Genomic DNA, 13,117 nt, shown 5'->3' with positions numbered 1-13,117 from the left:
GCTTTCCATTTTTGGCTGGTACCATCATTTAGAATTTTACCAGATAGACAGAGATAAAAAAAAATCATAAAAAAAGTTTTGTGAAGTTACTAATGACCTTTATCTAATTAAATAACTCTTATCTAATTAAATAATGGAATAAACAGACTTCAACAGTAAACTCAGTTCAACAACAAAAACTCTGATTCATGGCCAAAACTTAGGGGAAGTTTGTGGTATAAAAAGAATTTGTATCAACAGAGACTTGATCACGTGTACTTTAGTTTGAATGGAGAAAGTTTGCTTTTGTATAGAGAAAGAAAGAGGATTCATAAGAAGTCCATTACTTTGGCTGAAAGACTAATCAGCACATAAATCTTTAGATTTAACCCTGATGGCTTTCCTCCTGACCACAAGTAAGAACAAGTTGGAAGAAAATTTTGCCTGAATGCTTGCTGAGCAGGGAATTTAATTAACTTACCTTCAAAGGATAATTTTCTTGGCATACCAAGATAAATGATCTGCACGAACCTATAATTATTAAAATCAAATTCTGTTTTAATTTGCTGTTGGATGAAATCACAAAAAAGAGCTTAATAAAATGAACTGTCTGTCATCTCAGCTGAGATGCAAACAATCACATTTTTGTGGTATGGACTTGTCTTTGATCAGGAATTTCTAATTGCCAGTGAAGTAGTAAATGTGATTGTCATATCATGGGCATATTACTACCAACCTAAATACCAGCTGAAATCATTATTTTCTCCCCAAGACCTGCCTATCTTCCATTATTGTATTGCACCACAGTATTCTACTCATACAGGCCCACAAACTAACATCTTTAATTTAATAATTGTGACAATAATAAATAAGAAATAGAAATGGTATGATGGGCCACAACTCTTTAAACAGAACCAACACTGGAGTTTAATTTTGCAAGAAACTTATACCTCTTCAAAAATTAGCTCAACATTTTTTTATTTTTCTTTTTACAAAAAATAACATATACAAGGGCAGTGCATTATGCTTCTGTAATAAGTTATTATTTTGTTTAATTATAAAAAGCACAAATAACTGAACCAACTAGTAAGTATGTTAATGGTGGTGATGACTGGTGCAGGTGATTACTCCCAGTGGATTCTGTTCTTGTCACAGTCAATCTCATCCTCTCTTTCAAATCCTCCTCTGCAACATTTACAATATAATTTGTTGTGTTTCAATTTAGTCAATGTGCATTTTGGACAAGCAATGTTATAGATATCAGGAGATAAATTTAAGACCCAACAACATTTAAAGAACTATCCAATCTCTTAAGAATTAGAAAATGATGGAGTAGATCCTGAGAAGTGAGGAGGGCAAATATAAGACTTTAGAAATAGGACAAGAAGAACCTGGTTGATTTTCTAAACTTCATTGTCCAAAAAGGTGTTGGTGCAGCTGATTTGTGAACACTGAGATGACATTACAATACAACAAGATTGTGAGAAACAGCTAGTGTAGCTCTTTTGTTAGCAAGTCAGGCCCAAGTAAATGATCCTTTGACTAGTTCATTTGTATATCATCTAAGGAAGAGGGCAGGGACAATAGGATGGTCTTTAATAAACTTTTCAGCAGCCTCATACAAGAATGACAGCTCACACACAAATTAGTGAAATATGGTCTGCATAACATTACTGTAAACTGGATGCCCAGTGTAGGCAAAAGCAATTATCGTTAGTGCATTGTGAAACTTGAATTGGCTGGGATTCTTCAACGTTTTCTTACAGGAAAAGCACCCTGTGGATTTATAGTGATGAATGCAAAGTACATCCATCTATGTGGATAACACTTACCTGGGAGGGGCTAAAGCTTTCTCAAGGACAGGATAAAGTGCTAGGTACAAAGAAGACAGACTCCAGATACTGGGCTGGTGCCCTAGATGCAATTCATCATCATCATCATCATTATCATCATCAGTGGAATTTTATATCTTGATAAATAGCAATTTTCCAAATTTTGGGTCTTGTCAGGCACTGACAACTTGGTCTTCAACAACTGAATTCTATGGGAGCTTCATGAATTTCATGGGAGCAGGAGGTGGGCTTTACCTGTTCATATTATACAAGAATAGAAGGAAAGACTCATCTTCATTTCAGGCTCTTGAAGTGAAAACATTAAGTGGAAAAATTCCTGTTCACTCCTTTCTTCTCTTAATAACAAATATGCAGAGAAACCCTTTCTGTAACTATCTATCTCCTTTCTCCAAGTTGTATTTTGTCATCTTTCACTTCAGGCTGACGCAGCTACATCGTTCAAAGCTCTGCTCCATGCCTTCTCCCTGGGAGCTGAAGCAGAGGAGATGAGAAGAGTATTGTGGTTCCACTTCTTTCTTTAGCTGTGGGACAATGACAGGAGGACACACGCATGAGTCACATACTTGTCAAAAAGTTACTCTGAGATTGGGCAATCACGTCGGGTTGAGGAATCAGGAGAAGAAATGCAATATAAACCCCTAGAAGAACTACAGTACAGCGTCATTTACTTGGCCCAAGGAACTGGCCAATATTTGGGGCAAATTTACATTAGAAATATTTGTTTCTTTCATGTGATAATTTACCAAATCCCATACACAAAATTAACTTTTCCAGAACACAGTAAGAATAAGACACCTAGGGGAATTCCTTTGCTTTGCTTTCTCAGCCTAATTTTCTATCCTGTGCTTTACCCAAGAAACTCCTTGTCCTGTTTTGTCTTATTTTCTTTCAAGTTTACACTCTCACTGATTGTTTTGAAGCCTCCTCAGTTTCTTCCTGTCTGCTGGCTGCTTCTCAGCTCCTTCTGACAAATGAATACAAATAGCTTCACTAATTAATTCCTGGCCCCTGTGTTTTCCTTCAGTTTGGTTTGGGCCATGGCTTTCATTATATCCTTTTTTTGCTCAACAAGGGGCATTTGATCGTTCCTTCTCTTAGTGTTACTGGAAGGACGTGATTGTGGTCTCCGGCAGGCTTTTTTATTTGAAACAGTGAAATTCAGACTTGTTACAATGAAAGATTCTTTTCTGGCCTACTTTTAATTGCCATTTCCAGGCATTCTCAAATGAGAATTCTTGGTACGGATCCAGGAAATTTTTTATAAGTTTCTTTCGCTTAGGTGTGGCAACTGCATAACCACAGGCACAAATGGATTCTCCTAGGGTCAGAGACTCATTAAGTGTGAGTGGAAAATGGAGTGTGGGAGAGATGGATGGAAAGTCTGCTTAAAAGAAGAGCCTGGCTGACAATATCAATTAACATAACTATTTAATCATCTTTTGTCATAACATATATACAGTAATGAATGATGATGTAGCTCATAGGAGAGATGAACCTGTGAAGTTCCTTTATTCACTGTGACACATGAATTTGCATTTGAAGTATGATAAAAGCTACCTATGTAACACCTTTTATATTCAAAGGTATTAGCATTGTACTTAGCTGCCATGTAAACTAAAAATGGCATTGATTCAAAGGGAATAAACATTAATTTTAATTTCTCCAGTGGTTATGCTGCTTTCTCAAGTATGGTTTTATTGTTTTCTCTCCAGAAAACCTTTTTTTGAGGGAAAGCTTGTGAAAACGGCACATGTGGTTTTGCAAGGTGGCACTGTTAAGACATGAAGTCTGGTGATTATAGTGATTCACAGAAATTCCTGAAGCAAGTGTGCCTAGGTGTGATAATTTTTCTTCTGTTGCCTGCCATGAACGAGGGGTGTAATTCCTACACATGAGGAAATTAGCCCCCTAATTTTTGTTGCATTTTAGTGTGTCAGGTCAACTGCCCCTTCAGATTCCCAAAGGGGTGTACCTGAACCTCACCTCCTGTATGAACTTTGACATCTTAGCAAAACTACACTTCAGAGAGTGAAACCACTTACAGGATTTAGGTGACCGGATCCCGGTATCTAATAAGAGCTTTTAGACACCGGTCTGAAAATTAGAGTACTTGTCCAGGAAGCAGGAGACCTGGCTTTCAGGCCAGAAAATGTACCAATCCCCCAACATTTTGCATAGGAAGCAATCCTCACTCTGGGTGATGCCGGGCTATGGTACAGACAGGAACGCACAAGGAGAACAGACTGGCTTTGTAGCGTAGTGGTTAGGGAACTCACTTTGCTTTTGGAAAAGCTTGGCTCCTGGGCCATGTGCCCAGAACTGTTTGTGCATTTTACTTCAGATCGTCACAGGATAAAAAACAGAACCACTAGAAGAGAACAATGACTGGAACCGCACCTCTCTGCCTTTCCAGCAAAGTTCCTGAGTCATTACAATATTAAGTCAAGCACCCATTGCCTCTGTGGTTTTGACTGTCCATGGTTCCAGCATCAACAAGAGGTATGGAAAGTGAGTGTTTTTCCAGCACGATCTGTTTAGTAGTTCAGGCTAAATAGATCACACATGCAAAAAGTAAGTCCTAAAAGAAGATCAGCTCTCCATGCCACCGGAAAGGTAAAAACTTACCATAGGTTTTTCAGCTGATCTCAGAGAAATATGCTATAAACACACCTCACATATGAGATGCACAAGAGACACAGTTGCGGTAATGACTTTCTGGGTTGCAGCTTCATGTTGGAGAGGGAGTTTAAATCACTGCAAAAGATGATAAAACATGATAACCCAACTAGATAAGGCGAGAAACGGTAGGTGTGCAGCATATCTTAAGTACATAAGTGTTCTAGATGATTAAAAGACCACCCAAAAGACAGACCTTCAATTGATCAGTACTTTGAATTTAGGCAACAAGATTATTCTTGGAGCACTAAAATGCTCTCTAGATCTTCTTCCAGCTTCCCTGAACAGACAGCCTTTCCTAAATTTCTTCAGTTTCGAATAAGCCTGAGTGAGGCTCAGCACCTTTGCCAGTCCTTGGAGTGATTTCATGTAGTTGTCATGAATTTTTGTTTCAAGCTTCAGAGATGTCCCTCTGAAGCTTCTTTTTATTGTTGTCATTTGACAAATTTCAGCCTAACTGAGGGCAGAACTCATGTTGGTCTGTTCTATCATAGAGACATTGGAGGAAATAAAATCTCTATAATTTTTTCACTCTTCTTTTATTTTCTTTATTGGCCCAAGATGAGCCTTTTAGCTCATTTGGGAAGCTGACAGTCAGCTATGTATTTTCTAATTCATATTTTCATGAAATTTGAGATGATGGTTGTTTCTATATGTGTAGCTCTTTGTTTTTGTAGAAGCACCATGTTAGAAAAAAAAAGGATCAAAAACATATGAAAGACCATGTGAACAAATGAAAGAGCAAAAGCATATGAAAAATGCTAAAAGCATTTTTTATTTAATAAAATTTTACTTATGATGACCAAACTGCTGGGAGAGCTAAGTAAAAGAATGTTCCCAACTTTTGACATTACACAGTGCTACAATAGCTTGTCTTTGGATTATTGTCTGTTCCTAAAAATGTATGGCCTCCAGATCCCAGTGAAGATAATCTCAATAGCACAGCAGGCTTCAGAAAATGGCTCCAGTGGCTTCAACAGTGTGTTCCGGATTTCCTCTGGTTCTTTTCTGTTTTAATTCTTTATTATACCTTTAACTTCTCTTTCTTAAGAAGTTCTGGACTTCTAACCATCTATTGCTCTGAGTTACATTTAAAACTGCTGTAACTGAAAGTGATTAAAGCAAAATTTTATTTTTTAGAGAGATTTCCACTAGTGTATTAGGTAGGACTCTGTTTATACTCAGCTTCAATTTTTGCTCTTTAGAAGAGCTATGCCCCTTTATCACTGATAAAATGAGTATTTCATACAGTCACAAGGGAGTGAAAAATATTTCAGAACAGGAAAGTATAATCAGAAAAACCTTAGAGGGGAAAAAGCTTTAAAGTATTTTTGAGTTGTTTCAAAAATCAATTAGATTTCAAGGGGTCTGTGTCTAATTCTGATTCTCAAAATGATTTCTTGGGAAATAAACTTCCCAATCAATTTAATTACACTATCTACATCTGTTCATATTTATCTTGAGTTTATGAGATGGATCAAGATTGTTGCCAACTCTTGTGATTTTATTACGTCTTATGAGATTTAGTTGAGAGTTTTTCTAAATATCACATGACCTCAGATTTATTGTTTCAAACCTAATGAAATCTTCCTCAAGTATAATGGTTCCTATCACTTTCTGCAGGACTTAAATGAAACTACCTTTAGCTGTGGTACCATCATTCCCTACAATCTTTGTCTTTACAGTAAGAATTTGCCCATAAGTAGTATGATTGCTATCACCAGCTTCTCAAGATCTTGTCAAATATAAGAAACATCTGTATCTGTGCCTAATAGGCTCTTTAGCAAACTGTTAGGAAAGAAATTAATAAAAAAATCTGTATTTAAGTAGGAGGAATTGTATTTTGGGTTCTAGAACATATTTTGAAAGAAAGGATGAAGACCACAGAAAAATGGTGTTTAAAGCCACATGGATTTATGTGAAACTAATCCAAAGCTTCTTTGACAAGATAAAAAACATTCAAGACCACCCCCCCCCCCCCCCAAGCTATTAATCCAATGTATCTGGACTTCATTAACACACATAATACAGTTCCACAAATTAAAATATGGGCACTGGGCCACAGTTAGACAAGAATTGTCTTCAGGAGAACTCTCAGGGAGATGTGTTGCCTGGGAAAAATCAGGCAGGACAGAAATCACAGTGGAGTTCCTCAGCAGTTAGTTCAGGGATTGTTTTCTGTTAATTTTCTCATTAGTGATGTAGAAAAACCTGAGCTCCATTGTTTATGGGTTCCATTATCAATATGAAAGAAAACTGAACTTTGGTAGTGAAATTTCATAGTGAACTTGGGTAACCTTGAACTCATGTAAAAGTTGTGATAGAAATACATTAGTATAATGTAGAACTCTGATTTTCTGTTGGTTTGGTTTTTTAAATGGGTTTTATTTTGTTGTTGGATTTTATTTTTTTTATTTATTTTTTTTTTAAACTAGCACCTACATAGTGAATTTGATCTGGAAAAGTTCAAATATTTTTGGAATGCTAAATCCAACTTGTGAGCTATACAAATTCAACCTTGCTGAATTCTTTACTTATCAATCTCTTACTGAAATTAACATGACTTAGAAACAGGAATATAATTTGTCATAGCATGTTTCAGCCCAGAAAAGATACTAACAGAAGTCAAACAAACACCGGTGTACAGGAACTCATGAAGAAAAATACCTTGTTTCAAGGTTTCAGTATTAGTGTTTGGGTTGTAATAGTCTTAGAAAAATCAGTATGTCTTTTTTGGTTTTGTATCTCTCTAAAGGCAACTTTTAAGGAATATATTTCAAGGTAAATTAGAAGAAGAAGAGAACTTGGCAGGCAACATGAAACTCCTCATAAGACTGAATAAATTGTCTTCATGTTGCCAGCATTAATCGAAATCAGTCATAGTATTATAAACAAAGAGCAGAAACACAACATGCATTTTACATAAATGCCTATAGGTAGGCCATATTTTATCTAACCAGAACCCTTCCATATAATCACAATAGCCTAATTGTCTTCCTGTTGACTTCCTACTATTTCAAAACACTGTCCCATTTGGCACAGGTATTTTCTGCTAGCAGCTAAATGTAATTTGTCTTGGGGCAGAAAATCTGTTAGTTTCAGCAATGTCTTTAGAAGGGAGCCAGCATCAGTAAGAAAAGAAACCAACCTAGAGTTTCCCTTTGAAGCTTCTGGCTATTGACAAGTCAGAAGATGTAAGAAAGAGGAGAGGTTCTGCCAATATTTGTGTTAAATAATTCTGCTGTATATTAAGGCACAGGAGTTTAGTACGTGCCTTGAGCACTCTATGACTTTGCAAAGTGATACTCTTCTGGTCTGCATCCTTCATGACTTTTATTTACTGGCTCTTTGATGCAAAGCTCATGCCATAAAAACTCGGGCATTCCCAAAGAGTGTTCTCATCACTGAGTACTCTTCTGTTTCCATTTTGTATCTCTGCTTCTTGCATGCACTCAGCATTTATTTCTGCAGAGTGATACAGTTTCTGCAGTGGAGATGGAGAGTCTCCCCTAGCTCCAACTTCTTCACAGGCTATGCTACAGAATATTCTGGTGAACTGGGCATTTTCCTAGAAATGAATATAATATAAGGCTTTTAAATGTCCTTTCCCGCAGGGGCTTAAAATTGAGAACTCCTGGTTCCTGTATTTCAGCCACTGGAGAATTTTTCAGGCTGAAATGTAGGGTCTGGCAGCCCTGGCTGGCAGCTGATAATCTCTTGAGTTTAAATTCCAGCTGTGTACTCTACTTCATTGTAGGTGCGGGAGCTAGCTTGAATAGAACTCCAAGTTCCCCTAATGGTTTACATTAAGCAGCTCCTCTTTTCTGGTATCCAGCACGTATGCCTGTAATGGCTGCCTTGGACTCTGTGGTAAGAACCAGTGAATTTGCATGAAATATCACAGAGGTATCGTTTCAGAAGATGCTATGCTTTTTTTCCGTAATTTTGAAGCATGCTGTTTGAGTTTCAAAATCTTCCATCTAAGTTTGCGAAGTTGATTCAAGAAAAGACTTTTCCTTTTTTGATGCTAGCTATCACCTGTGGGATTATCCCACCTGGATTAACCCCCTCCAGCAATTCCGCTTTCGCTGTCTCTTGTGGAAACGGCTTGGCAGCCATCTCACTTTTAGCCTTTCTTCTGAAACAATTCTCGCTTGTCTGACATTTCCTCTCTACTGCTCATGCTGCTTGAGGCCAAACAAATAAATCTGTAGCCAGCTCCAGGTTTCTTTGCACTCTTGTGCGGTTCATCTCATTACGGATTCCTTGTCATGTTAAGTTGTGAAGAGTGGAAGGATTCATTAGTTGTTTTAAAACTTCCTTTCTTTTCTGAATCTTTCAGCACCAAACCCATCTGCCATAAAAACCTCTGGTTATACACTTTTATGTGCTGCCGAGTATGTCTCTTCCATCTTATCATGATTTGGTCCACAGCCAGGTTCTGAATAGCAAGTCATCCATTCTACTTGCTTATCAGATCATGGCAAAGCCCTTCTTTCAGTAGGATGAAAATTTTGGACCTTTGGTCTTCCGGGCCATAAACTTGCAGTTGAAAATTTTAACATCCTGTTTCATCATGAAGTAGGCTCTTGCTGTAAGTCTGAGTTGCTGATTATGCTTTGGGATTATCCTCTGGTGGTTTGAGATGTACTTTTTGCAGCTGCATGATTTTTTCAGAGCTGCATAAATCCTCACATGAATGCCAGCAACTCACAATAGTGCAATTGTCTCTGCTACTATCAGTGAAACAGGTTGGGAATAGACCAAGAGAAAAGGTTCCTATTATTTAGGTCAAATTCTGACTCAGTAACAGCCTGGGACAAGAAGTGGTGAGGAACCAGAATGACTGGGAAGGTTTGATGATGTTGTGCACTACATAAATGAAAAATAATGTTATGAAATTTCAACTAATTCAAGGGATGAAAATATATATTGATCTAGACAGAAGGTAAAAGAAGCTGACTGTCAATCCACTTAAATAAAGAAGGAAGATTCGTTCTGTGTCCAGGACTATATAAAGTTTCTGGCACTAGTCAACATTTTCATTAATGACATGAATGATGGAAGAAAGAGCATCTTTATTACATTTGCAGATAACACCAAGCTGGAACAGCACAATAGAGGACAAGGTTAGAATTTAGCCAGGACCTTGACAAATTGGAGGGGAGATACGAGAAAAATAGGATGTGATTCTGTAAGGATAAGCAAAGAGCTCTACATTTAGTCAGGAATTGTCAGCTACAGAAATGCAGGATGTGAAACAACTGGCTGCCTCGTGGTTCTGCAGAGAAGGATCCCAAGGTTGTAGTGGGTCATAGCTGGACATGAAGCAACATCACAGCATGTAGTACGGAAGGCAAGCCGAACATCAGACTATATAAAGAGTCACGTCTTTTGTAAGACGTGAAGAAATTCTTCTGCTCAGCTTAGCATCAGCACCACCTTAGCTGGAGCACTGTCTCCAGCCAGGGGGCTATACTTTAAGACAAGTGTAGCTCGGTTTGAAAGAGAGGAGCAGTGAGCATTGGCAGAGGCTAGAAAATACAATGAGTGAGGAAAGATGTAAATATTGTAGTTGTTTGGTCTAGAGAAGGGAAGGTTGATGTGAGACATGATAAAAGACTTCAAATATTTAAAAAGCTGCTGCACAATGGAAGCGAAAATATCAGTAGTGGATAGTGTAAGAAATAATTGGCTTAAACTACAGCAAAAGAGACTTAGGCTAGACATTAGGAAAAACTTTCTAAGGATAGTGAAATACCAAGATAAGTTGCCTAGAAAGCTTGTGTAATGCTTGTCTACATTGTTAGAGGCTTTTAAGGATTGGTTAAACAGGTATCTACCAGGAATATTTTAACTAAGCACTTAAAAGTGAAGTGTATATGTAGATGAAATGGTTGATAATGAAATAAAGTTCCATCGATGGTGCTGAAGTCACCTTGGTTGCGGAAACAGGTGTCAGGTACTCAGCTGGTGTAACCTGTCGTGGTGTAAGAAACTTCCATGACGATTAACAGAGACCTGGAGCGTGACCGAGTGTCCTTGTGATTCAAGCAGCCACATGTGCCGTGTGTCAGACAGCGCGTATCCTGCCTATTGCCCTGCTACAGTTACTGAACTCTTTTATGACCTTGGGGATACTGTTGAGGATAGCCAGATGTTTTGGACCCATTCCTGGTCATCTCATTTCTACAGAATGATGTAATCCTGCCTGGAATACTTCTCTCTCTGACACAAAATTGCAAACAATACCTGGGTGGGAAGGTGAAATGTTGCTGCTTGGGCAACCCTGCTTTTTCCTCAGTATATTGGTCAAGAATAGCTTGATTGCCTGGTTCCATCGGCTACAAGTGACCTGAGTGGTGACACAAGGTCCAAGCCTCCTCATGCCCTCTGCGTGAGCCACACACAGAGAGTCTGTTCAGATCATGTAGAACAGGAGCTCAGGGCTGCTGCTGAATTTGATTGAACTTGAATTGTAGTTGTACAGTCACCTAAATGGAAGCAAAGTGCGTTACAGAGCAGGAAAACCACCTGGAAGAGTTATCAAGTGGCTGTGAGATCCTCTGGGCAGGTTGAATGGATGCAGGCAGCTACCACCAATCTCCCTTAGCTTCACCACTATAAATGCCAGCTAATATTCTCCAGTCAGTGTTGGGACTCCATAGGTTCCCTCTTGCGTGTATTGCAGAGAAAGGATCTAACAAGCTGTCAATAGCACCAAACCATAAATTTTTCAGGGAGGAGAACTCTAGATGGGCTGCTGATAGGTTATAGCACAACATATAGCACAAACAACTGAGTACTTAAAATAGGGAAAAGCATTGAAAATTGAAATCTTTTCCATTTTATCCTACCTAATACCCCCAAACCAGAACTGCAATAATTTACTTTGGGTGAGAAGCCATCCTTCTAAAAAGAGACCAGGGGAATATGGAGAATGAATACCTGAAGAATGAGAAAAAGAGATGTAAACATCAAAGAATATGAATTAAAAGTGAATTTATAAGGTAATTAATAAGGAGCATGATGGCATACTGATGGCTGATTGAGCAAAAGATAGTAAGGTGGTTTTTAAACATGGATTTAAAATAAGGAAAAACTTTAGTGATTTACAGTGAAAAGTAGGTGAATAGGAAGAAATGCTCCATCAGTTGCTTATCTATGCTTTTAAGATTCAACAGGAGGAATTCAATATGTGATACTTTTGATGTGAAATATTTCAGCGATGGCACTGAAGCTCTGTTTGCTAAGATTAAATGTTCTCAAATCAGTAGGCTGCCCTAGACTAAGCATATAACAGCATTTATAGTGTTAACTATAACAGAATTGCTACTCATACAAGGTTTTTTCTCTAGAGGAAAATTTAAAATAAATGTTTCAAGGTATGAAATACCTAAACTCAGGTAAAAATGTAAGAGTGAAATTCAGAATTTTATACAAATTCACTCCAGCATTTCTTACTGATTGTAAGAGTGAAATTCAGAATTTTATACAAATTCACTCCAGCATTTCTTACTGACTTGTGAAAACTGAATTGATCCTTCTAGTTTGCTCTTTTTCTAGTTTCAAATATTTGTTTGTCGTGCTGTTTAGTTAGCACATCCTGTTCTTTGTTGCCTGCTATTTACTGCAACTCCCCTCCATGTCACAAATCACTATAATCATATGGCTCGTGAGACCTCTGGTTTCTTCTTGGCATTTCCCTGTTCAACCCTTGTTACTCAAATACAGAATAATATTACAGAGTTAATAATTAATATTGCCATTTATGTCCAATGTTTTTGTGACTGATCCAAAGCCTCTAATTTTTAACGGGCTGTTGGTTATGTCTCAAATGAGAATATGCTTTCGCAGAATTAATAAAAGAACCACCCACTATCATAGTGTAAACAGTATTTTATCACTATTTTTTCTGGCAAAGCTTTTCTTAAAATGTATTGCTCACTCTGACCATCTGTGCTCATTTAAGTGAAACCAAGCAGTTTCTTTTCCTGATTTAGATTCCAGGCTTCCCAAATTTTTTGACATCAGAATTATTGCCTATTTTTTCATCAAGCTTTTTAATTCTTTCCCGATTTTAAGACTTTTTAATGCTTTCACAGAAATTTTAACAAAAATTAATATCAAGAGGAACTCCAAAGTTTTCTAACTTTAATCTGTATATTACAGGCCAGATAATTTCACTCAAATGCACCACTGTCTTTGGCAAACCTTTGGTAGACATTAACAAAAAACAGAAGAGACCAATATTCCATCGATAGTGGCAAAATAGTTGAGACCACTATAAATGGTGTCAGTGAGTCAGATATGAGATGCCAGATGATCTCTGAATGGTAAATCAGGCTCCAGAAGGAGGGGAAAGCTTGCTAAGGAAAAAAAACAAACCACCTCCTTGCAAAAAAAGAGAAGCAGTGACCAGTATAAATATTGTGCAGCAGACTTCAGTCAGGCGCCTGGGAGGGTTCTGCATGCACAGCTGAACACTGATCCGTCTTTCTCAAGACGCTGCAGTCTTCAGCTCTAGGGTTAGCACTCTGTGATCAATGTCTGATGCTGTAGAGAGAGATAAAAAATATTTAATCAAAATTGTCCTCATTTATAAGTCA

This window comes from Haliaeetus albicilla, chromosome 17 (assembly GCF_947461875.1).
Source record: "Haliaeetus albicilla chromosome 17, bHalAlb1.1, whole genome shotgun sequence".
In the NCBI taxonomy this organism is placed as follows: domain Eukaryota; kingdom Metazoa; phylum Chordata; class Aves; order Accipitriformes; family Accipitridae; genus Haliaeetus; species Haliaeetus albicilla.
The sequence above is the reverse complement of the archived record's forward strand: the minus strand, read 5'-3'. Positions refer to the sequence as shown.